This window comes from Mobula birostris, chromosome 5 (genome assembly GCF_030028105.1).
Source record: "Mobula birostris isolate sMobBir1 chromosome 5, sMobBir1.hap1, whole genome shotgun sequence".
In the NCBI taxonomy this organism is placed as follows: domain Eukaryota; kingdom Metazoa; phylum Chordata; class Chondrichthyes; order Myliobatiformes; family Myliobatidae; genus Mobula; species Mobula birostris.
This window is the reverse complement of record NC_092374.1, coordinates 28515652-28541923: the sequence shown is the minus strand read 5'-3', so window position 1 is coordinate 28541923 and position 26272 is coordinate 28515652. Positions and strand designations below refer to the sequence as shown.

The 26272-nt window shown below is 41.4% G+C and overlaps 1 protein-coding gene across 3 annotated transcripts in view; it reads left to right on the top strand.

The window, feature by feature from the left end:
• irf2b (interferon regulatory factor 2b) overlaps positions 1-26272 on the top strand; it is a 71586-nt gene that overhangs the window by 6733 nt on the left and 38581 nt on the right. For all 3 annotated transcript variants that reach the window (XM_072257724.1, XM_072257722.1, XM_072257725.1), the window contains exon 2: positions 6582-6698. The gene's annotated coding sequence lies outside the window, so the exon portion shown is untranslated. The remainder of the gene's footprint in view (positions 1-6581; positions 6699-26272) is intronic.

Genomic DNA, 26272 nt, shown 5'->3' with positions numbered 1-26272 from the left:
TGGTGCACAGTATGTTTTTTAAAGACTTTTTTGGCAAGGCTGAAGTTCATGGATACAGCTGGTGGCAGGCGGAAGGGTGTTAGAATCGGTGGCGAGGGTAGAAAGGAGCCAGTAATATCAATAAACACGCAGTCCTGATGCAGGGCTTTGACCTGAAACGTCGACAGTTATTTCCTCCTAAAGAGAATGCTTAACCCACTGGGTTCCTCTGGCAAATTGTCTCTTGTTCCAGCCTTATCGCTGTTGCTGAGGGATTGAGGAGGAGTTGGCAGAATGGGTGTAGTTGGGGTTGGAGGGGTGTGGTTGAGCTACTGGGATCAGCTCTGGCTGAACAGTCAAGGGGGGGGGGCGGGTGCTGACTTGTGTCTCAGACCTGGGAGCAGCAAAATAGATGTTATGCAGGAAAGGATAAGGGAAGTGAGGCTGTAATGGGTTTGGGGGAATTGGGACCAGAAGACTGGATGTTGAGTAAAAGGGGACTGAATTGAGATCTGGACCAGTGGATTGGAGACTGCAACAGTGCAGATGGATCAGTTGGGCAGCAGGTTAGGGGCCAGGACTCAGGAAGTTTTTGGCATGGACTGTAGAGTAGAGAGAAGGTTTAATGCAATGCAGGAGGGAGCACTCAGACAGATTTAACTGAGTAATTAACTTACTTGGCTTGTGTTTACACCCAGAGGTATAATAATAAGGCTGAATTATCCCAAGCTGCCCAGTTATAGGCAAGAAAACGTGGTCCAGTTTTTCCTGTAATACCCTAAAAGGGGTGTATAATGTCCTCCCTGGGAAAATTGTGTTGGAGAATACAGATAATCCCTACCAACAACTTTCTGTCTGAACTTCTGATGTGACCCAAAAAAATGCATTTCAGGAGATGGGTCAGGGTTGATAAATATCAGCATTCTATATTTGAATTTACAGCAACTGATATTTAAAAGTGACTTATGCAAATGGCTACATTCTTAAATTAAAGTAACTCATGGCAATTATGAGTGACAGCATGTTTGGTGTTCATCAGGTTTTGCATGGCTAGAAACTAATATAGACATGATGTTCTGCAGCTGAGAATTTGTAGATAAATGTTTTTTTCTTTATTTTATGTCATCTAAATATTAAGGTAAAAGTATAAGCCTGATTCAGATTTTGAACTGTTTCATGTAAAATATTACAGAAGCCTTGGAAACACTTCAAAAACATGTTCACTATAAAAGACACATGCCTGTGGCACTGCTGCTTTTGCCTTGAGCATTGTGAAAAAAAAGTTCTGGCAATGCTGTGGATCCTGTTCTAAAACTTTAAAAAGTAGGGTAGCATTTATAATGCTTTTTTTATTAGTTCACGGGTTGTGAATGTTACTGGCAAAGCTGGTATTTATGGTCCACCTGTAGTTGTCACTGAGCAATTAAGAACCAGCTCTTTTGTATGTCCATGCTTATATCAGGGCCCAGTCTGTCCAGGCTGGACGATGTCAGTGAAGGAGATGGGCTTTAATAGCAATCCATTGGTTTCATTGTTGCTGAAACTATTTTATTAAACATTCCGTGTTTGTTCAATAACTTTAAATCCATCTCTGATCATATTCAAACTTGTGTTTCTAGATTTGTTGTCAGACTTCGGGAAGCTAATCCAGAAATTTAAGTTGCTGTCAACTGAACCCAGCCTAGAGTGAGCTGAGAATTGCAAACTAAATGGCATGAAGCTTGCACTGGATCAGTCAGAAGACTGCCTCTTGCTTTTTGCTGTTTAGTCAGTTCAGCATATAATTTAACTTTAGTTCGTTTTAAATTCATTGCTTCCCTAAGTTTTACACTTGATAAATGAAAGTATTTGTTTATTGATAAATATGTTCCCTACTACTTTTGTTGGGTGTATGGTGGGGCATTGGGAAGGAGATAATTTTGCTGTTCATTTGACAGCAAACACCAGTTATTGGATGCGTTTCTGTATAAATTACAGAGCATACTTTTTAACTGGAATAAATTTAGAATCTTTAAATGCAATTTGCACTTTTTTAAAAGACATACTGCGCAGGAACAGGCCCTTCCAGCCCAACCGGTTCAGGCTGCCCAATTGCACCCACTAACCCGTATGGCCTTGAAATGTGGGAGAAAACCAGAGCCCCCAGAGGAAGCTCACATCGTCATGTGGAGGAGGGAGGAGAATGCAAGCTCCTTACAGGCAGTGGTGGGAATTGAACCTGGGTCACTGGTGCTGTAGTAGCATTACGTTAACTGCTATGCTACCGTGCAGCCCCACTTGATAAAAAACAAGTAAATCATTCAAACAAATGATCCAGCCCATCTTTCCTTTTTGTTTTTAGTTCAATGATTAACAATCACCTTGAACATACTTAACCACAGTGTTTATATTTGGGGTTTGAATTTTTTGGTGTTGACCAACATAAAAAAAGAAGTAAATTACGTACTTAGAGAAAATAGATTTTTTCATGTTTAAAATTCCACACCAGCCATAAGTATTAGTCTTGGAGATTTTATGTTATGTTTTCGGCATACTATACTCAACTTCCAAAAGACATTTATAGACTACTCAGTGATATGCAGAGGTCTGCTGTCTGCATAGTGTAAGAAGCTGGAGAAATAAAGGCATAAATGGAAATGGAGCCAGAAAGAAAATGTGTAAGCATTTATGTGGGGAAAAATTGACTGGAAGTCTGAATTAGTCTATATTCTGAAATTGGCATTTCGTAGAACCATATTGTACAAAGGCTACAGCTAAGAAGGAGGCCGTTCAGCCCATTGTAACAATGCTGCCTCTCTTCCAGAATAACTCACTATTTGGGTGGTTGCTGACAAGTCTGACAGTCAGATTTCAACGCACCTAACTAGTGTGTCGCCCATAAAGTTTTTTAAAGAAATCTGCTCACAGCTTCTGACAAAGCATGGATGTCATTAACAGAAACTAAATGAAAGGGAAGTGTGCAGATGAGAAATACGTTCATATATCATTATTTTTTTGTTGGACATTGGTGCAGCTGGTAGTGGCACATATGCACTGTTTGGCCGGCATTCCTACAACAGAACCAGAGTGAACCAGGACACCATCAAGAGTGCCCCGACCACCTGCACCACCGTCTGACACAGGAATTGCTAAGCGTCTGATTGCAAGACCCTGCAATGGATTGTGAGCACTGCTGAGAGAATCATTGGGGTATCTCTCCCCGCCCCCCACCAAATCTAGGACATACGTCAGAAACACTGTGTATGCAGGGCCCTCAGCAAGGACCCCTCCCATTTGTTTGACCACCTCTACTGTCAGGCAGCAGTCAGTACAAGAACAAGGACTGCTTGGCTGGTTAACAGATTCTTCTCCCAGGCTGTGACCACCCAGTACACATCATTATGATGGTGCCAGTAGTCGTAGTCATACTTTATTGATCCCGGGGGAAATTGGTTTTCGTTACAGTTGCACCATAAATAATAAATAGTAATAGAATCATAAATAGTTAAATAGTAATATGTAAATTATGCCAGTAAATTATGAAATAAGTCCAGGACCAGCCTATCGGCTCAGGGTGTCTGACCCTCCAAGGGAGGAGTTGTAAAGTTTGATGGCCACAGGCAGGAATGACTTCCTATGATGCTCAGTGTTGCATCTTGGTGGAATGAGTCTCTGGCTGAATGTAGTCCTGTGCCCAACCAGTACATTATGTAGTGGATGGGAGACATTGACCAAGATGGCATGCAACTTAGACAGCATCCTCTTTTCAGACACCACCGTCAGAGAGTCCAGTTCCATCCCCACAACATCACTGGCCTTACGAATGAGTTTGTTGATTCTGTTGGTGTCTGCTACCCTCAGCCTGCTGCCCCAGCACACAACAGCAAACATGATAGCACTGGCCACCACAGACTTGTAAAATATCCTCAGCATTGTCCGGCAGATGTTAAAGGACCTCAATCTCCTCAGGAAATAGAGACGGCTCTGACCCTTCTTGTAGACAGCCTCAGTGTTCTTTAACCAGTCCAGTTTATTGTCAATTCGTATCCCCAGGTATCTGTAATCCTCCACCATGTCCACCCTAACCCCCTGGATGGAAACAGGTGTCACCAGTACCTTAGCTCTCCTCAGGTCTACCACCAGCTCCTTAGTCATTTTCACATTAAGGTGCAGATAATTCTGCTCACACCATGTGTAGCAGTAAGTACTACTACTAGTACGTCGACTCAGGCCTAGGGGGCCAGCGTCGGGCATGATGACGGACTCTCCACTTCTCCCTCTCCCTCATCAGTGTGTTCAGTTCATCTACATTAGCCGCGCCGCTGTCTTCTAGGAACGTGTTGACCATAGTCTTGGGAGGGCGCCCAGGGTTCATCCTCCCGTGCTTGGGCTCCCATATGATGACTAGGCTGGCAGGTAGCTCGGGGTGGCGTAGACAGTGCCCCGCTAGTTGCAGTCTTCTTGCCTCAATTTTAGTGGTGAGCATCGGTAGGTTGTTATAGAGCTCGATGTTCGTCATGTGCTGTTGCCAACTCACGTCAAGAGCCATCCGGAACATTCGTGTATAGCAACCATCTAGAGACTTTCGCATCGTCTTGCTAAAGACTGCTGTATATTTAACTGTATGTTATATATGCACTTTATGTCAACTTGGGAATACAGCATACTTGCCTTTATCTCTTAATGTTGTTCCTCTCCGTACGTGGTGGTGCATCAGGCAGTAACCTAGCTGTTTCCTTAGCGTTTGCCTGTTTTTTTACAAAGCCGGGTTGCTAGCTCAATGCTCAACCCAGCACGATGGGAAGCGCACAAGGAGCCAGCTAGATTTGAACCCGGGAAGTCCGGTGCCAATGTCACTCCACCACTGGCTGGCTTTATCTCTTAATATTGTTGTATTCATATCGTTTTATGTGCCGCATGTGCTATCTGTACTGTATATTGCACCTGGGTTGGAGAGGAACACTGTTTTGTTCGGCTGTATGTGGGGTGTATGGGTGAATGACAATAAACTTGAGCTTGACATTGAGTAATGTCCCCTGTGCACTGCCTTCTGAGCAAGGAATTACTGGGAGCTTTTACAATGTGTTGCAAAATCTATGAATTAACAGAAATGGCAAAAGGAACAAAAGGCATACCATGGGAAGGAAGCTATAAGTGTTCCATTTATATAATATGTAGATAAGAATTAAATTGGAAGAATTATGCAATGAATGGTGTTAAAATAGTGCGAGAGTATAAACTTGTTTAACTTGCAATTTAGATCCTTTGGATCTAATCTCTTATAAACAGTTAATTTCATTTAACTCTGTGCATTCAAAATCATGTCATGACAGCTGGTGAAGCACACTCCAAAGTTTCTACATATCTTAGCAGGTTTTGATAATTGAGCAGGCGATTCTTTCCTCTCCCACAACCCTTTTCCCCTTCCCTCCCCAAAGAGTTGAACCATTTTTTCGCACTTCCTCTGTCATTTTGATAATGGTCTTGGTTATCATCTGATGTCTTTTTGTGATTTTTGTAATATTTCATTTGCTGATGGTTGTGGTTGTATGAAGTTAGATAGATTACCAGATGATGTGGTAGTGCTGCTGTGGTTAAATTACTGGACTTGTAATCTAAAGAGCTAAACTAAAGATCCAGAGACCAATGTTTGAAATGTTTGAATTACGTACGAGGGAGTCTGGGTTGGGGAGAGCACAGTAAAGTGCTGCTGAGGCCAAGTTTGGATCAACTGTGATCTTATTGATGGTGGAGCAGGCTTAAGGGGCTGATTTGCCTATCCCTGTTTCATTTCTGTATGCTCTAGACAGGATTACATATTTTAGTTTAAATTTGGTAGTGAGACAAACAATATTCAAAGAAAAGAACACATCTAACAAATTTTTCTGGAAGGTTAACATAATTTCTATCCGCACAAACACACACAAATTAAAACCTGCAGCAAAAGTATGAGGCAATACAGGATTTCCTACAAAGGCTGTGAATTGGGCCTCATTTTGTGCTGGGTATCAGATAATTTTCATGTAAAAGATGGTCAATAAATGGATTGGATTCTCAGATTCTAACCACTGTTGGCATTTCAACAGTTTTGAGGCCTGGAAGGGGTGGATGTGCATTAATTACAGATGTCAAAGGCAAAAGTTCAAAAGGTGTTTTAAAAATAAATCATTAGAAGTATTTGGGACTGCATTATTTTAAATGTATTTTAGGCAAGATTCAGGATGCTGCGGATGTTTAGAATGAGATAGAGGTTAAAATGCACCACTGGGCACAGGTCAGATCCACATGAGCGCGACCCTTCTTACACCACAGGGCCAGGCCTTTAGTGCATGCTGTGATGTTCAGGTGCTGGAGTTTGAAACCAAAATTCAAGTGTTGGAATGATAATATTTTAGATATAACTTTTAATAGTGAATATGGAGAATAAAATAATGCAGTCAATTAAGTTGGGAGATTTGTAATTTTTAAGATTAGGTTAGCAACAGGAATTTTTTTTTACTTTCTAGATGCTTTTGTTAAACAATGGTGGCAATCAGGTTTTCTTCAATAGTAACAAGGTTTGATTTTAATTCCTATGCTTTATTCCAGTATTTGACTCTCTCCACCGTTCTTCTTTCTTCCAGTGACTCTCCAGACCTTATACCCAGCCCCATATCTGACAGGAAGGCCACCCTTATCCCGTATGCCACCCTCACCAAGACAGGTACTGCTCTGACTGTGTGGCCACTTATAATTAGCAGGTAAGGAAAATACCTCTCTTAGGTTGACTGTTAGCTTCTGTTAGGAGTTGTTTTTGAATGTGGAATATTTGCAGTTCATGGCTCTGGGTTGGATTAATGTAACAAATTAGGTGAGGTGTAATCTACTTAACATATTTGTTCGATCTCAGCTTCAAAAGGGCATTGTCCTAGTGCACCAGGAGCAATTCCACTTCCCACAAAGGATCTGCCAATTTAAAACATAGCTATGGCCTCTGGTTTGCTATGGTATCTGGTTCACTGAGGGTTAGACATTTTTTCATATGCATTTTGCTAGTTTTGAGTTGATTTGGAAATTCCTACCTAGCAGTGAGCAGGACCACATGGTATAAATGTTCTCCATCATTTGGTGATCCTTTGTAAAGTCAGCATGTGTGATTGTTGTGATATTTTCTGAAATGCTTATTTTGAGATTGTAATTGACACACTTTGTTGGAGCATTGTTTGGACGATGGTTTCTTTCATATAATCAGTGTAGTTGACTATTAAATGCAATCTAATGTGACCGAGCATGTCATTCATTTCAAGGATATGGCTACCCAGATCCTGAAAAGTGAAGAGAAAACTAATTACATCATTTTATAAATAGCAAAAATCTGTGGCTTAATTGTTTTTTCCACTTATGCAAAAATGAATTATAACTGATTTACAAGTGGCTTATGTAAACATCAGACACAAAGAAAATGTTACTATTTTCAACATTAACATCATTCTGCTTCAAGACTCAAACTATATCTTTCGTCTAACAATATAATTGAGATCACTGTTCTCTCTAAGCTGCAGAGGTGCGCACTGTGCAGTAACTGAAATGCTCCCGTGCACGTAGCCTTTGTTGCCATGTAGCTGGAATGAAGACAGGCGAGAAAAGGTTTATGAAATGTGAAGGATTTTCTTTGTTGTACTGTGTCTCAGTATACCCTTCAATTAATACATAAAATCCAATGTATATATTTTTTCAATTTTCATCCTAAGTATTCGTAGTATGAATATTACAAAAAACATTTAAAGTGGCACGTAAAAATTTCCTGCTCAGAGCAATGGTTGGTCCATGCAGCTGTAAAAACCTTAGAGGGAACAGTGCTTGGTATGTAACTTTGATGTTGTATTACTTGTCTTCTAACTAATATTGTGTCATTTCTTTCATGGTATTGCTTTATCAGCACTCATTATATACAGTGCCATGAAAAAGTATTCAGCTCCCAAACCTTTGTTCACATAAATGAGTATTACATCCGTGGATTTTGATCAATTTAACTGAGAATTTCTATTTATGAATCATATGCTCCTATATCTCACAGTAACACCCCAAAAAAAGGGAAAATTGTAAAGCATGTAAAACTAAAACTTCAAAACCTGAAATGTCAGCAATACAAAAGTATTCCTTCCCCTTTGCTCATTTTTTTTTTCTTCTCACAGCCAGTAGTCTTTTTGGATAAGTCTCTATTAGCTTTGCACAATGTGATGGAACTAGATTTGTCCATTTCTCCTTGCAAAATTGCTCAAACTGTGCCAAGTTAATTGGGGAATGATGGAGGACAGCAGCCCTGAGGTCTTGCCAGAGATGTTCAATCGGGTTAAGGTCAGGACTCTGATTGGGCCACTCAAGGACATCAATTTTCTTCATTTGAAGCCACTCCATGGTTGCTCTGGCAGGGTGCTTTGGGTCATTGTCTTGCTGAAAGACAAACTTCCTTCCCTGTTTAAGCTTTCTGGAAGAGGCTAGCAGGTTTTTATCGAGGATCTCCCTGCATTTAGCAGCATTCATCCTTGCTATCAATCCTGACCAGATTTCTAGTTCCTGCTGCTGAAAAGCATCCCCGTGGCATGGTGCTACCTCCACCATACTTCACAGCAGGGATGGTGTTACTTAGCTGATGCTCAGTATTAGATTTAAATCACATGTACTGCTTAGTGTTGAGGTCATAACATTTCACTTTAGTTTCATCCAACCACAAGAACTTTTTTCACATATTTATAGAATCTTCCAAGTGATGCTTTGCAAAATATTTACAGGCAAGGATATGCTTTTTTTAGTGGGCACTCTTGAAAAAAAGAAATATGTGATTCACAAGTAAAAATTCTTCGTTAAATTGACCAAAATCCCCTTGTTGTAATACTCATTTATGTGAACAAAGGGCTGGAGTTTGAATACTTTTACAAGGCACTGTAGAGCCATAGAAGAGTACAGTATAGAAAAAGCCCCTTTGGCCCATCTAGTCCATGCTGAACTATTAATCTGCCAGATCCCTAAGACCTGCACCTGGATCAATCCTGCCATACCTCAACCATCCTTACAACTATCCATATTTCTCCTAAGTATTGAAATCGAACCTACACCCACCATCTACACTGGCAGCTCATTCCACACTCTGAACACACTGTGAGTGAAGAAACTCCCCCTCTTAAACATTTCACCTTTCACCGTTAACCCATGACGGCTAGTTCTAATCTCACTCGGTATCAGTGGAAAAAAGCCTGTACACTATCTATGCCCCTTAAAATTTTATATACCTCTACCGAACCTCCCCTCATTCTCCTATGCTCGGAGGAATAATGTCCTATACTGTATTGAAAGAGATCAAGGCACCCTCAGAATATTTAACATTTTACGTGGATGATTTTTTTTGCTTATGTTATGTAATATTTATCAGGTTAAATTGTTTGAGCATTTCTAGGGCAAACTTTTGTATTAAAGATTTAAGAGCTTATCCTTATTTGTCACATGTGCATCAAAACATGCATTGTATGCATCAACAGCGAACACTGTCTGAGGGCAGCTTGCAGAGGTCACCATGCTTCCAGTGTCAACACAGCGTGCCCACAATGCCCTCACCAGTCTTTGAAATGTGGGAGGAAACTGGAGTGGAGCACCCAGTTGAAACCCACGTAGTCACGGGGAGAATGTTCAGACTCCTTACAGATAGCGATAGATACTGTACCCCAATTTCCTCAGCTTCAAGTTCTTTGGTATACACATCACCGAGGATCTCACTTGGTCTGTACATACTGGCTGTGTGGTGTAAAAAAACACAACAGCGCCTCTTTCACCTCAGACGGTTGAAGAAGTTCGGCGAGAGTCCCCGAATCCTAAGGACTTCCTGCAGGGGCACAGTTGAGAGTATCCTGACTGGCTGTATCACTGCCTGGTATGGGAACTATACTTCCCTCAATCGCAGGGCACTGCAGAGTGTGGTGTGGATGGCCCAGCACATCTGTGGATGTGAACTTCCCACTCATCATCATCAGGTGCCGTGTCCAGTTTGAGCTTTGACGGCCATGGCCCACACACTGCTGTTTTGGGTTATTGGTATTCACTTCCAGTTCTCTGGCTGCTGTCTCCATCATCATTTGTCTTTGTCTTCCTCTTACTTTCTTCCCTTCAGTCTTTCCCATAATTACCATGCATTCTAAATCCTCTTTCCTAAGCACGTCCAATGAAGTCACGTTGCCTTTTCATGATCTCATACATTATTTCTCTTTTTGTGTTTGCTCTGTTCATGACATTCTCGTTAGATATTTGTTTCGTCCATGATGTTCTTTGCATCCTCCTCAAAAACCACATCTTTGCTAGTTCAATTCGTTTCCTCATGTTACTAGATATTGTCTAACATTCTGAGCCATATTACATAACTGGATAACATGAACTTTCCACTATTCAGGACATTTACAGCAACAGTTGCATAAAAAGGACCCGGAGGATAATTGGGGACCCGGTCACCCCAACCACAAATTGTTCCTGTTGCTACCATCCGGGAAACGGTACTGCAGCATAAAAGCCAGGACCAACAGGCTCCAGGACAGCTTCTTCCACCAGGCCATCAGACTGATTAATTCATGCTGATACAATTGTATTTCTGAGCTATATTGACTGTTCTGTTGTGTATCTTACTGTACATACTATTTATTACAAATTACTATAATTTGTACCTTGCACATTCAGCTGGAGATGTAAAGATTTTTACTCCTCATGTATGTATGTGAAGGATGTGAGAAATGAAGTCAATTCAATGCTGTCAGTGATAGTTTGTGCTGTAGGTTCACCAGGTTAGAGGCTTGTTCTTAACTGTACTCCGGTCGTGTCTTGTCGGCTGTTGCTGTCAAGCCCCGTTTCTGAATCATGGTTATTTGGGCCAATGCCAGCAAGCAATAACAACGCTGAGCACTGATCATTCATAGCATCTGACACAAGGAGCTCAGTTTTACTTCCTCTCTGTTAAGCTGCATCAGTGTACAATGGCTGGTGTACCTCTGTGTAGTCACCATCAGAGATTTTCACAGTTGTTATTGAAATGTCGCATATCTTTGAATTCCATGAATTCCCAGCTTCCTCTTCTCTTGCGAAACATTGTTCTTTTTTTCCGGTTCTCACTCTGTGAATGAAGAAGTTGATCAATTAGCCTTTGTTTGAGACTTAGTGACTATGTAGTCATTTGTTTGAGATTGTCACATTTGATCAGAGTAGAATGCTGCAAGGAAGCTTAAGTTAACCATGTATCTTAATCCATTTTATTGCCTATATTGATTTGATTTGATTGATTGGTTGTCTGTCATACCCAAGGAGAACTTTCAAAGTGGAAAATCCAGTGCTCTGGGGTAGTTCCATTCTCATTTATATTACGTAGTATATAATAGTAATAACGATGTTTATAAAGACAAAACCCACAAAATGCTGGAGGAATTCAGCAGATCAGGCAGCATCTAGAGGAAGTGAATAAAGTTGACATTTCAGGCCGAGACCCGGAAAGGAGAGGGGAGGCAACCAGAATAAGAAGGCAGGGGGAGGGGAAGGTGTTGGGTGAAGGTGAGTGGGGGAGTAGGAATGAAGTAAGAACTGGAGGTGGTTGGTAGAAAAAGTAAATGATTTAGAAAGGATGGTTTGGAAAAGGATCATCAGATCTCTAGGATAGTTTTCCAGTAATCCTCTAAGTCTATAGCAAGGAGATGTTGGTGTTGTTTGTTTAACACTTGGGCTTTCCCATCTTGGCTGTAACCACTTGCATGTGGTCTGTGGGATGATGGCATTGAAATATAAATACATTACATAATAAGTATGTGATTTATAGTTTTTTCTGTACATACTGCATCGGGCAAGCGAGCCCCTAAATGGGCAAGAGTGAAGGACTAGATATAAGAGGGAAGGATAAGAAGGTCCCTCCAGTTTAGGGGGAAAGAAAAGGCCTAAATAGGGTTGGGGTGGTTGCAAATACAAGATATATTTGACAATATAATGCTGGTTAATAAAGAAGTTATTAAAATCTAAATATCATGATTCATTCAAGAGGAATGGAATTAATAGCAGAATACTTTTGCAGAATTCCCTGAGATCACTTATTTACTTATAAAATAGAAGGAGGCTATTTGGCCCATCAAGCCCATGCCAGCCCCCCTGCAGAGGGATCAGTTAGTCTCATTAGGCCTCTCCTTATTTTCCTTGCATCCCTGCAACTTACTCTTTCTCACAGATGCATCAACTTTGGTTCTTTTACCAGTTGCTTTTACCATACCAACAGGTAATCTACAATAACCAATTAATCGACCACCTCAGATCACAATCTGATAGAATGCCATGTTGGCCATTGAGGTTATGCTGATTTCAGAGCAACTTTAGCAGTCTCATTTCCCCAGTTATTTACTCATATTTACAGTCACAGACAGATCCATCAACTCCTTCCTCTTTTCCATCCAGGTACCAACACAGTAGCCAGGGCAGCTTTGGAATGAGGGAGAAAATGGTTAAAACCCATGGAGTCAAAGGGAAAACATTGAGTCATAAATTTATACAGAATGGAAGCAGCCCCTGTGGCCCACCTCATTACATTTCACTGCATTATCTTTGTGGCAATAATTCTGCTTTATAGAATTGGTGGGGTTTAAAGTTATTAAAATCTTTAATAATTGTCCAAAGTTTGAAGATTAACCGCAGCCACTGACTGAGGTATATAAACTTCTTAAAGCAGTCAGAACAGGAAATACCTTCATAGAGCATGGTCATTTCTAATGATTCAGGCAATCCATGGATAGCACTTGCTGGCCCACCATGGCTCCTCAGTGCCTGAAAGCACCCTTGGTATTGTAATCAGCCATTTCAGGAAGCATGCAAGACATCATCAATACCGTCGTCCCTTTGAAAAAGAAAAAGAATAGACGGAGTTGAAAATGTAACCTAACCTTTCAGGATAAAGGTGGGAAATGGGAATTTGAAAGAATATTTCTAGAAAAAAAATCTGAACTGATATATCTGTTTAAAAGGCCCAAGATGAAGAGACAGCAGCCAAAATAAATTTTTAAAAAGTAGGAAGTGAAAGCCAGGGGGTTGGGAATGGTGAGTTAGAAACAATCTGCAGGACCAGATTCTCCTCATGAGGGAATCTAGAATATAATCAGGATAAAGACTCTGGTTAGTCTAGAAATGAAGAGGAATCTCTTCTTTCAGTTCATGAATCTTTAGAACTGCCTACCTCAGAGATCTGAGTCATTAAATGTTGTTGTGTATCTAATATTTTAGCGATATTTGAGTAATATTGTAAATATTTTTAAGCATTTTTGTTTGTTTAAATAATTTATTATGGGTTATACATAAAGTACGTGAATAGCTTACATCATCACACCACCATGTTATATTTGAGCACTTCACTAAACTAAACTTAAACATACACAAGTTATCCCTGGCTCCTGTTCTTTTCTTTCCATTAGTTTTATATTTCAGAGTTATAAAACATAATAGTAGTGAAGAGGAGGTTTTAACATGAACCTAAGAAGACTACCTACCTGTTGATGCACAGCAAGTTGGTCAAGTTTAAAAAAGGGCAGCATATTTCTCTTTGGAATGGTGAGGGAGATGGTAGGGTTAAAAAAGAGGTGGAAAATGGACAAAATTCACAGGTCATAAACAGTGAGTACTGGGTGATAATCATAAATTTAAAAAAAGCAGAAATGGCTGGCTACATTTGTATGATGAATGTGTTCAATTAAACAACAAATAACTGGAACATGATTGCTGAATGAGTTGAATAGTATTTTAAAGCAAATGGAATAGCTGATGAAAAACTTGTGACAGTTTTGCTGACTGCAGTTGGTGGAAAAACATACAGTTTGCTTAGAAGTTTAACTGCACTAACCAAACCAGCCGAACTGGTTTGAACCAAAAGCATTGTTGATTGCAGAACACATTAGGTTTAATAAGCAGAATCAAAAGGAAGGGGTCTCCATTTCAGCTGATGTGGCTGAATTGAAGAAATTGTCAGTTCAGTGATGTGCTTAGTGATGCACTGAGAGATTGTTTAGATTATGGAATCTTACAAGAAAACATTAAAAAACAACTCCTAACTGAAGCACAACTTACATTTAAAAGAACAGTTGAAATCGCTGTATCAATGGAAATGGCAGACAGATGCAATTGAGTTGCAGTCAGGAATGAAAGTGAGCATAACGGAATTGCAACGTCTAAAGAGAAACCAGCCTGGCTGAACAAATTGTGTTACCGTTGTGACAGGGGCTCACGTATATCTGACCAATGCAGTTTTAAAGGTGAAACCTGTAGAAAATACAACAAAGGGATCACAATAAAAAGTCAAATTGCAGTTTCCAAAAGAGCGCTAATCTGTGTGCTATACATGAAAAATCTGATAATCATGAGAGTAACACAAGAGATAAGCAATATGGCTACAACAGAAGTGAAAGGCAAATTAAAATAAAGTTGGACACTAGCTCGGCTGTTTCAGTCATTCCTCAAAATGAGTTTGAATGGCATTGCAAATGTATTGACCTGAAGCCTGCAGATATCCAAATGAAAGCTTATACTGCAGCAAAGATAACTCCTGTGGGAATGACATTTGTAACAGTGAAGTAGAACAACTGACTAGCCACATTGAGCTTGTATGTGGTAAAAGCAGGAGAGCCAGCATTGTGAGGCTTTGATTGGCTGAGACAACTGCAACTTGATTGGAGATCTATCCACCATTTGAATGCCACATCCTCTGCAAGTGTCAACTGAAAGTGATTAAGAAAGGTACTGGATGATGCCGCAGGTGTGTTCAAGGATGCATTGGAAACTCAAACATATCAAGGGTAAAATAGCGTTGAATGAAAATGCCACACCCAAGTTTTACAAATTCTGTCCAGTTCCTGATATGATCTGTGATGAAGCCTCCAGTGAGCTAGATTGCATGGGGGCTGAAGGAATTCTTTCCAAGGTTGATTGGAAAGAATTCTTTCCAATTCTTTCCATGGGCAATGCCAGTGGTCCCCTTAGCTGTAAAGAATGGGTCGATCAGGATCTCTGGTGGTTTTAAGGTCACCATCAACTCAGTACTGAAAGTAGATCAATACCCTCTGCCCAGGATAGAGGATATCTTTGCAAACCTTTCTGGAGGGAAGCACTTCACCAAAGTGGATTTAGCTGAGGCTGGAGATGGAAGGACAGATCAAAGTGTTTCTCAGAATAAACACTCACAAAGGGCTTAACTGCTGTTTAGGCTTATTTTTGGGAGTAGCATCTGCACCTGCACTCTGGCAGTAAGTTATGGACCAGATATCGCAAGACTGTCCAGGCATTCAGTGTAACCTGGATGGCATCATTGTCACCAGTGAAAATGACAAGAAACATCTCCAACATCTCCAGACGGTTTTAAAAAGATTAGAAGATTATGGGCTTCGAGCATGATGCAACAAGAGTGAATTATTTGAAACCAAGCATTACTTACTATGCTCACACCAGTGATGCACAAGAATTACACAAATGTGCTGAGAAAATTCGAAAAGTTGAGGTTGGCCCCACACAAGGGACATGTCACAGTTACCGTCCTTTTTAGGATTTGTCATTTACTTTAACAGGTTCCTGCCAAACCTGGCTTCTGTGCTCCACCCCTTGAACTCATTACTACAAATCAGGAAGAAATGGCAATGGACAAAGCAGTTTGAGCTGGCTTTCAAGGAGCAAGTGAAATGGTGACATCAGACACTGTCACACACATTATGATCTACGTTGTCCAGTGAAGCTTGCTAGTGACTCCTTGCCTTGTGGTGTAGGTGCAGTCACGTCACATGTGAACTCCCATCATGTGCCCGTTACTGCTGTTGAGAAAAGTTGACGGAGGGGCCTTGAGTCTGGCTTGGGATGTAAAACATTCCAACCAGCACTTGTATGGGAGAGAGTTTACCCTCATTCCTGATCATCAACCATTAATGTTCATTTTCAATCCACGGAATAAGTGTTCCACTGACAGCAGCAGCACAAATGCGGAAGTGGGTTCTGTTTCTTGGAGGACACATATACAAGATCAAATTCAAGAGGACAACTAATTATGGAAATGCTGATAGATTGTCCCTTGGAAAAGGAAATACCTGAAAAAGTTACAAAAGAGGACACTCCATTTTACGTATTCTCCTGAATGCAAAGCAAAGTCTCCCTTTTACAGCAGAGATTACAAAAGGAAACCAGAAAAAAATCCACACTGTCTCAGGTCTACATGGCCACCCAAAATGGCTGGAATGTGCAGCAGAAATTCCACTTCCCCCAGTTTTACCAGTGCTGGGATGAACTTGCCCTTGATGGGAAGGTTCGATTATCTGCAGATTGAGTCTCTCCATCCTTGGGGAGGGCCTGCATTACCCTAGCAAAGGATTCATGTGGATTTTGCCAGACTATTCGCAGGCACAAATTTTATGTTAGTAGTGGACGCAGCTACAAAGTGGCCAGAAGTATTTCCTATAGCCTCACGCACTATTGATGTGTTGAGAAGACTCTAGGACAGGTGTTCCAGAACACTTGAGCAGTGACAGTGGACCACAGCTTGTTGCAGAAGAGTTTCAGTTATCTCTGAAAATGAACGGAGTAAGACGTATTGCCATACCACCCAGCTACAAATATCTTGATGGAAAGGTTTGTCCAGAGTCTAAAGTAAGCACTGTGAGCAACGTCAGCAGAACACGCTATACAAACACTGAATTACCAGCTCACCAATTTCCTCCTGGCATATCGTGATGCAGCACACTCCACAACCAACTACTCACCAGCTGTGCTGTTCCTGGGTCGTCCATTGTACTCACGCATGGATCTCCTCAATCCCAGTCTTAGAAAGAGTATGCAGGACAAATAACTGAGAGCTCCTCAAATAAGGTGTGATGTTTCACTCCTGGACAGACAGTCCTGGCGAGGGACTACAGAGTTGATCAAAAGTGGGTACACAGAAAAGACTAAGGACAGAACTGGATCACTCTCCTACCTAGTGGAGATTGCGTCTGATGCCATCTGGCGATGACACATCAATTATTTGAGGAGAGCAGAGTCAATTGTCAGAGAAGAACCACTGCCTGCCATACCATGATGACTGGAGAGCAACTTGTTACATATTAGAGTTGAGATATATTCTATATTGAGTTGGAGTTTATAGCTAAGCAGGGAGGAGTGTTGTGTATTTAATATTTCAGTAATATTGCAAATATATTGTTTGCTTAAGCAGTCTTTGTTCTATGAGTCTGTGGTGGCCAGTGCTATCATGTTTGCTGTTGTGTGCTGGGGCAGCAGGCTGAGGGTAGCAGACACCAACAGAATCAACAAACTCATTCGTAAGGCCAGCGATGTTGTGGGGATGGAACTGGACTCTCTGACGGTGGTGTCTGAAAAGAGGATGCTGTCTAAGTTGCATGCCATCTTGGACAATGTCTCCCATCCACTACATAATGTACTGGTTGGGCTCAGGAGTACATTTAGCCAGAGACTCATTCCACCGAGATGCAACACTGAGCGTCATAGGAAGTCATTCCTGCCCGTGGCCATCAAACTTTACAAATCCTCCCTTGGAGGGTCAGACACCCTGAGCCAATAGGCTGGTCCCGGACTTATTTCCTGGCATAATTTGCATATTATTATTTAATTATTTATGGTTTTATATTGCTATATCTATACTCTATTCTTGGTTGGTGCAACTGTAACGAAACCCAATTTCCCTCGGGATCAATAAAGTATGACTATGACTACTATGACTATGACTAATTCATTAAGTATTATATGTAAAAGTATGTGAATGGTATACTAACTATGCCACCACATGCTATTTAGTGCCTCAGTAAAACAAAACTAAATGTACACAAGTTAATCCCGGCTCCCGTGTTTTTCTTTCAAATAGTTTTATGTTTTGGATTTACAGGAATGTATTTGAGGCTATAGAGAAATCGAAGGTTTTGGGGAACAGGCAAGAAAGTGTTGAGGCCAAAATCAGATCAGTCATGATCTTAATGAATGACAGAACAGGATAGGGGGCAGTACTTATTATATTTTCTCCTTTTTTAAGTTCCCTTATGCCTCAGGAGGTTATTTAGTCCACCAGATCGATTTTTGCTCCTATGTTCCCATTGTCCCACTTATATGCCTGAAACTTATAAACATTCAGAATCAGAATCAGGTTTACTGTAATAGCACTGGTCTATGTAGTGAAATTTGTTGTTTTGCAGCAGTAGTACATTACAATACATAACAATAGCAAAAGATATATGTAGATTACAATAGGAAGTAGCTATAAAATAATTAAATTAACTAAGTCATAGTCATACTTTATTGATCCCGAGGGAAATTGGGTTTTGTTACAGTTGCATCAACCAAGAATAGAGTATAAATATAGCAATATAAAACCATAAATAATTAAATAATAATGTGTAAATTATGCCAGATGGAAATAAGTCCAGGACCAGCCTATTGGCTCAGGGTGTCTGACCCTCCAAGGGAGGAGTTGTAAAGTTTGATGGCCACAGGCAGGAATGACTTCCTACGACGCTCTGTGCTGCATCTCGGTGGAATGAGTCTCTGGCTGAGTGTACTCCTGTGCCCACTCAGTACATTATGTAGTGGATGGGAGACATACTCCTGTACACCTCCTTGACATGGGAGTAATGCAAAAAAGAGAGGAAAGAATAGTGGGGTAGTGTCTATGGATCCATTGTCCATTCAGAAATCTGATGGCGGAGGGGAAGAAAATTGTTCCTGAATTGTTGAGTGTTGTTTTCAGGCCCCAGTACTCCTTCTTAATGGTAGCAATGAGAAGAGGGCATTTTCTAGGTGATGGGGTCTTCAATGATGGATACCATCTTTTCTAGGCACCACCTTTTGAAGATGTTCTTGATGCTGGGGAAGTTAGTGTCGTGATGGAGCTGGCTGAGTTTATAGATATCTGCAGCCTTTTCCAATCCTGTACAGTGACCCTCCATACCAGGCAGTGATGCAAACAATTATGATGCTCTCTGTGGTACATCTGTAGAAACTTGCAAGCATCTTTGGTGATTTACTAAGTCTCCTCAACCTCCTAATGAAATATAGCTGCTGCCATGCCTTCTTCATAATTGCATCAATATGTTGGGCACAGGGTAGATATTCAGAGATATTGACGCCAATGAATTTGAACTGCTCGCCTTTTTCACCCTAATCCCTTGATGAGGATTGGTGTGTGTTCCCTCAGCTCTCCTTTTCTGAAGCCCACAATCAGTTCCTTGGTCTTACTGATGCTGAGTGCAGTGTTGTTGCTGTGACACCACTCAACCAGCTGCTCTGACATACTCCTGTACACCTCCCTGTCACCATCTGAAATTCTGCCAACAGTAGTTGTGCCATCAGCAAATTTGTAGAGGGCATTTGAGCTGTGCCTAGCCATGGAGTTGTGGGTAGAGAGTAGAGCAGTGGACTAAGCATGCATCCTTGAGGTGCACCAGTGTTGATCATCAGCGAGGAGGAGATGTTCTTTCCAGTCTTCACAGACTGTGGTCTTCCAGTGGGGAAGTCACGGATCCAGTTGCAGAGGGAGATACAGAGGCTCAGGTTTTGGAGCTTGTTGATTAGGACTGAGGGTATGATGGTTTTGAACACTGAGCTGTAATCAGTAAACAGCAGCCTAGGTCTTACTATTGTCCCGGTGATCCAAGGCCAAGTAGAGCTAGAGCATCTGCTGTAGACGTTTGGCAGCGATGGGCAAATTGCAGTGAAAATCATTCTCACATGCCTGTCTGATTCTTATGTCACTAAAGGTAATGTACAGTACTAGCATGTCTTTGGAATGTTGGAGAGAACCAGAGCACTGACAGAAACGCATACTGTGTCATTTTTGCTTGCATTTTTACATTATGAATGAGCAAACCTGTACGGGGAGAATTCAAGTTATCTGTAACACTGAGCACTAGGGGAAAAAACTTACATGTTTAACTTACTGTTCTGTAGCTTAAAAGATTGAACTATTGCATTGGTTGAAAGCCAACATCATGCTTTCTGGAAGGTATTGCCTTGTGATATTAAGTAATAGTCATAGAGTTTTCCAGAGTGGAAACAAGTCCTTTGGGCCAATTCACCAAGATGCCCATCTAAGCTAGTCCCATTTGCTTAAATTTGGCTTTAAACATTTCCTTACTATGTCCCTGTCCAAGTGCCTTTTAAATGTAATTATTGTAGCAACGTCAACCACTTCCATTGGCAGTTCATTCCAAAGTACAGCGGATTCCATGTACTGTAATTGGAACACATCAGACAGTACATTCTGGCCCAATTGGGCCAGATTGGGCTGCCCCAATTAACTGGAGTTTTAGGGAAATAGTTAAAAAGGTATAAAGAAACAAACTACCATTTAACAGAGTAACAAATTATGTATTTAAATAAAATACAGAACAAGGTAGGACATTACCAATACTACTACTGTTCCGTAGAATAAAACTGTGTATGAGTTCCTGATGGAGGAATTCATACAGTGTATGCTGTCGTGTTATTTTGATTGACTGTAAATGAACAAATTCAGTGCAGACCCCTAATGCAGATAATGGACTGCGTTCATTGCCTTCCTGCCAGAAGTAGAGTCATAATCCAACAATAAATAAATGGTGGTAGGCGGATAGCTTTTAATTTTGGCTAGTGGCAAATCTTTTTGTGGCACCTTGGCAGGGTGAGAATTTTTTTAAAGTCAAAATAAGATACAAAGCTATTAAAAATTGTGCTTTTGAATTGGTGTCCATTGCCTCAATGGCAACCATTGCACCAACATAACCCAAACTGCATGCAACTGTGGTTATTTAAAACTATTTGCTCTAAGCTTGATGTAGTGTTTAACGGCCACACTGGTGCACGTGACTGTCGCTGGTTAGAAACCGTTTGGTAACAGTCCCTTGTCCCAATTCAGCAGCATAATGTCCCAAATAAACGAAGGGAATCCCAGCCATTTTCTTGATTAGTTCTCGTTCTTTGAGATTTGTCCCAAATAAGCAGCTGCCCCAATTAAACCGATGGCCCAATTAACTGGAATCCACTGTACTGGCCACTCTCTGCATGTAGAAACTGCCCCTCAGTTTTCTTTTAAAACTATTCCCTCCCACCTTGAACCTGTGCCATTTTGTTCTTGACTTCCTTTCCCTGGGGATAAAAAGACTTTGAGAATTCACCTAGTCTGTGGCCATCATGATGTTATGCCTCTCTATGAGGTCACTTCTCAGTCTCCTCTGCTCCACTGAATAAAGTCCTAGCCTGCCTAAACTCTGCCTTTAACTCAGAGTCCTTATAGTTTAGAAATGACTAATGGTGTTAGCGTACACTGCCTTTGATTTGTTTACAGATATTTTGCAATTTTCAGCAGGGCTGGGATATTTGTTAGCTTTGTAGTACAAAGTGGATGTTAAGAGATCAATCAAAATTTCAATTTTAATTTTATCACCATGGCATTAAGTAAATACGGCCCTCTGTTCCAGAGAAAAGATTAAATAAACACAATGCGTTAACTGTTTAACCTACAATACATGGCAGTGGATCCAGATTTAAACCGGAAGAAAGACCTATTCTAAAGCTAACCTGGATCAGGATTTTTAAATGTTGAAGAGTTGACAATGTTAGATTGGAAAAGAGACTGTTAAACAGCTTTGGAATCAGTATCAGTTTTATTATCATAGTCGTATATACTATGCAGTTTGATAGTAATTTTATGTCTTGTACTGTACTGCTGCTGCAAAACAACAGTTACCAAATAAATATAGTGCAACAATGTGTTGGCGTGTGGCCAAGTGTTTAAGGCGTTCGTCTAGTGATTTGAAGGTCACTAGTTCCTTGGCTGAGGCTGAGGCTCCATGTTGTGTCCTTGAACAAGGCACTTAACCGTACATTGCTCTGCGATGACACCGGTGCCAAGCTGTTTGGGTCCTAATGCCCTTCCCTTGGACAATATCGGTGGCGTGGAGTGGGGAGACTTGCAGCATAGGCAACTGCTGGTCTTCCATACAACCTTGCCCAGCCCTATGCCCTGGAAATCTTCCAAGGCGCAAATAGTCATAGTCATAGTCATACTTCATTGGTCCCGGGGGAAATTGTTTTTCGTTACAGTTGCACCATAAATAATAAATAGTAATAAAACCATAGTTAAATAGTAATATGTAATTTATATATAAATTAGTATGTAAATTATATGTGTGTGTGTGTATATATATATATATATATATATATATATAGTGCAAAAAGAAGGAATAATGGGGTGGTGTTCATGCGTACATGGACCATTGGGAAATCAGATTGCAGGGGTCAGAAAGTTGTTCCTGAATTGCTGACTATGAGTCTGTGGGCTCCTGTACCTCCTCCGGGGTGGTAGTGATGAGAAGTGGAAAGAGCAGTTTTTGATACTGTTTAATTTCCCTCATAGCAAAGATTCATAGCTTGTGCTTGGCAGCGGTAAGTTTTCCAGTAAAGGTGAATGATGTAAATCCGTAACAATTTTCAGGGTTTTATCAAGTGCAGTATACAACCCTAAGATTTGTTCCTCCTCCCCCCCCCCCCCCCCCCTTTCAGCTACGAAACATGCAGGGAATGTTCCGCTGTGCTGTTGGTTGTAAGTGAACTTCAGGCTATGGCAAAGGCAAAGGCAAAGGGCATGTGTGTTAGCCAATAGTACTTAATTTGTTAAGGCAAAGGGCATGTGTGTTAGCCAATAGTACTCTTTTCCCAGCCGAATTAGTTTCAGACTAACAACCCTTGCTACACTGCTTCTAAGACATGCTTTAACACTAACTTCAAATTTGTACTTTGCATTTTGTTAACATCAGTTTGCAGTGCCAGCTGTGACAATAGCCTCCAGCCGGGATTCAGGATGTTAGGGTCAATTATGTGATTGGTGCTCTGAAAGAGGAGTGATGTTGAATAAACAGGGGTCACTTAGTATTTGACACCTCAAGGATGGTAACAGGTGTCGTAACATAGAACAGTACAGCACAGGAAACAGGCCCTTGTGCTTAAACAAATTACTGATTTAAACTAATCCCGTCTGTCTGCACATGGCCCACATCCCTGCATACTCTGCGTATTCATGTGCCTATTTAAGAGGCTTTTAAATGCCTGTACTTTATTTGCCACCACTAACTCCCCTGGCAGTGCATTTGTAACATGATGTAAAAGAAAACTTCCCCTTCATATCTCTTTTGAACCTCCCCTCACACCTTACATGCCCTTTGGTCATAAGAGGAAATGATGGACTTTATACATAAGTTGAGAAACTAACAGTATACTGAAAATTTTCTGCATAGGTTGCTCTGTTGACCATTTCCAGATTGATTAGTGACCATATGGAAATTGCAGTTTACCTTACCATGTCCGACATTACCCTAGCAACAGATGTGTATCTAATGATGCTGTTCAATACGGAACACCCACTCTGTGACCTATTGGCCTAAAATTATAACTCACAAGAATCAAGGAGCAAATCCCACAGCAGATTGGCACGGGAGTGTGTCTTAAAGTGTCCCGAGACCTCTACTCCAATTGTCAGCCTCGAGTATCAAGGATCAGTTTTATTCACCATATACACTTACAGGTATTAGGGATATGCTGTAGGGTGTTGGCATGCCACGGCAAAAATATAATATTCAACAATTATAAAAAAATTAGGAATTAAGAATTATATAAAAATAAGTTAGAGTTTAAAGTTTGGATATGGAATAAAATGCGCATAAATACCAGCATGTATTTACAGTGTAAACAGCATTATAAAAAGTTGTTTAAAGTGTTTTTGCAGTTTAGTGCAGTGACTGAGGTAATCAATAGAGGGAAGTGGGGGGGGGGAGGTTACTAGAATGGTTGATCAGATTAACTGCCTGGGGGAAGAAACATTTAAGATGCCTTGAATTTTTTGTTTTGATAGCCCAGTGGTGGTTTCCAGAAGGGAACATTTGGAAAAGTCAGTTTGGAGGGTGGGCAGTTGTCTGCAGTGATTTTTCTTGCCTGCTTCTTTGTCCTGGACAAGTTTCATTCATCAGCACATTTCAAACAGTGTTGCTGGTTGTTCTATAACCAATCACCGCTCTTCTGCGCAGTTCAGTGCACAATCACCATGGTGCTGTCTCCACCGTGCGTGAGCACGGGGTCAGTTTTCAGTTCGGCTTAAGGTGAGGGGTGGAAGGTTCAGATGGCTTCTTGAGGAACTTTTTCCCCCACAGAGAATAGTTAGAGACTTGAATACGCAGCCTGAAAGTGGTGAAGACAGATCATTTCAAGGCATTTAAAAAGCATCTAGACAATTCTTGTGTTGCCAAGGCATGTAAAGCTATGGATCTAATGCAGGTAAACAGGATTAGAGTAGATAGATTAAAGGAATAGCAAGGAGCTTGTGGCCTGTGGGCCTCTTTCTGGGTGGTATACAATGACTCTGTGACTGAATAGAGTGGATAAGTGATGAGTGTCCAATCAAACTGAGGACACTTGCAATCTCCTCACCCCTATCCATCTACCTCATTTCCTCTCATTGTTGCCTCTTCCGTGTGTTCTCGGTAGCTGCAATGGAGAGAAGCTTTTTAATACTCTTGACTCCCTTCCTGTGCATCTCAGCGAAGTGCTGTGATCTCTCCTGGACGGTGCCATCAAGCATCACGAACACAGGGTTTAGATGCGGGTGTCACTGTGGAAAGCAGCCTAGTCTGTCCACAGGTTGATCAGCATCTATCACCAGTTAGCTGGTATCAGGGGCTAGAGTCAACTGCAGGAAGAGTGTTGCCATGTTCTTCGGCAACTAGCCCGACCAGTCATTGTTCCTTTCACCGCCAGGTCGAAGAGCATGAAGGTGCTGGGAAGCGGTCTTCATTTAGGAAGTTCGCTCAGTGTTGCTGTATTGCTGCAGGAGTGCCCATACCCTGCTCCTCTGCTGTGACAGTAACCTGAGCCGTTTCTGTTTCATCTGGGGATCCAAGGTAGAATGTGTTGAATTATATCCATAGGACATTATGCTGCAGTTGTTACTGACTCCATTAAAACCTGTGTGGATGAGTGTGTGCCCACAAAAACTTGCTGTAGATTTCCAAACCAAAAGCCATGGATGAGCCAGGAGGTACATTGTCTGCTGAGGGCTAGATCTGTGGCATTTAAGTCTAGTGATCCAGGTCTGTACAAGGAAACCAGGTATGACTTGTGGAGGGCTATTTCAAGGGTGAAGAAACAAATTTGAGCGAGGTTGGAGGCGACATCGGATGCATGTCAACTCTGGCGGGGTTTCCTATAAAGCGAAACCCAGTGTCATGATGCTGCACTACCAGATGAGCACAACGGCCTTTCTGCCCACTCTGAAAGGGAAAATATTACAGCTGTGAAAATCCCTGCTGCTGCACACGATGACCCTGTGATCTCTGCCTCAGAGGCTGATGTCAGGTTGACCTTCAGAAGGGCGAACCCTTGCAAGGTGGCAGGTCTCGATGGAGTACCTGGTAAGTCTCTGAAAACTTGTGCTAATCAGCTGGCAGGAGTATTCAAGGACATTTTCAGCCTCTCACTGCTACAGTCGGAAATTCCCACCTGCTTCGAAAGGGCAACAATTATACCAGTGCCTAAGAAGAGTAGTATGAGCTGCCTTAATGACTTTCACCCAATTGTGTTCACATCTATGGTGATGAAATGCTTTGAGAGGTTGGTCATGGCTATTATGCTTCTGCCTCGGCAAAAACCTGGACCCACTGCGAATTACTAACAGCACAATAGGTCTACAGCAAATGCAATCTCAATGGCTCTGCACACGGCCTCTGCTGACATGGATAATAGAAATACCTATTGGTTGTATTGGGTGAAATTCGTTGACCATAGCTCTGCATTTAACATCATTATTCCTACAGTCCTGATCAATAAGCAATGGATCCTGGGCCTCTATAACTCTCTTGACAACTGGATCCTCGATCTCCTAACTGGAAGACCACAGACTGTGCAGATTGGTAATAATAATTCCTCCTCATTGACGATCAACACTGGTGCACCCAGTGCTCTACTCTCGCTATACCCATGACTGTGTAGCTGGGCATAGTTCAAAGGCCATCTATAAATTTTCTGATGATACGACCATTGGCAGAATCTCAGATGGAGATGAGAGGCCGTACAGGAGTGAGATATACCAGCTAGTTGAGTGGTGTTACAGAAACAACCTTGCACTCAACATCAGTAATTCCAAAGAGCTGACTGTGGACTTCAGAAAGGGTAGGATGAGGGAACACGAACCAATCCTCATAAAGGAATCAGAAGTAGAGAGAGTGAGCAATTTCAAATTCCTGGGTGTCAGTATCTCTGAGGAACTAACCTGGTCCCA